The sequence below is a fragment of the Tupaia chinensis genome, unplaced genomic scaffold (assembly GCF_000334495.1).
Source record: "Tupaia chinensis unplaced genomic scaffold, TupChi_1.0 Scaffold000706_1, whole genome shotgun sequence".
Taxonomy (NCBI): domain Eukaryota; kingdom Metazoa; phylum Chordata; class Mammalia; order Scandentia; family Tupaiidae; genus Tupaia; species Tupaia belangeri.
Genome location: NW_006160229.1, coordinates 165,243 through 166,220, shown reverse-complemented (window position 1 = coordinate 166,220; position 978 = coordinate 165,243).

Genomic DNA, 978 nt, shown 5'->3' with positions numbered 1-978 from the left:
ATCACCCCCCAGGGGGGATGGCCACGCTGCAATCCCTTCTCCTCCATTCTCCTCTTGGGATCTTGGGCACGCACGCACATGCGCCCGGCATGAGTTTAAGCCACCTGGTCTGGGACTTGAACCATGGTCGACTACGTGGGAGTCCAGCGACATAGCCATTACGCTAACTGCTGGTCCCTTGTTTTTGTTTTTTAAAGAGAGAGTGACTTTTGCTATAGGGCATTAGAGGGCTTGCTGGAGAGACAGAGAGACAGAAAGCAAAAAATCACCCCAGGGAAATGGCCATGTCACAGTACCTTCTCCTTTATTCTCCCCTTGAGATTTTGGTAACACCTGAACCAGCACCTGGGTCTAGGACTTGGACCACAGTCAGCCACATGGAAGTCCGACGACATAGCCATTATGCCATCTGCTCGTCCCATACACTGTTATTAAGTAAAGTCACTATATTTTAGATTGCTTGAAATTATCCTTCCTAACTAACTGAAATGTGGTATCCTTTGAGCATGTCATTAACTCTACTACCCAGTCTCTGGTAATCACCAACTCTGCTTGTATGATTTCATCATTTTAAATTATAAAAGGCCAGCACGTGGCATAGTGCTTAAGGCACTAAATTCCTACATGGCTGACCATTGTTCAAGTCCTGTAACCAGCAGCTTGAAACTCATGCTGGGCATGTGTGTGTGCGTGCCCAAAATCCCAAGAGGAGAACAGATGATAGTGTGGCCATCACCCCTGGGGAGTGAGTTCTCTCTCTCTGTGTCTTTGGTGAGTACCCATGTCCTATAGCAAAAAACAATAACAAAAAAACTCTCTCTAAAAAAATAATTAAATAAACTTACATTTATAAATGAGTTGTGTGTCTTTCTGTGCCTGGCTTCTTTCTTTCTTTTTTAATAATTATTTTCTTTATTTTCAACAATTTTTAAAAGAATTATTTTATTTCATTTTATTTGTTTATTTATTTTAATTTGA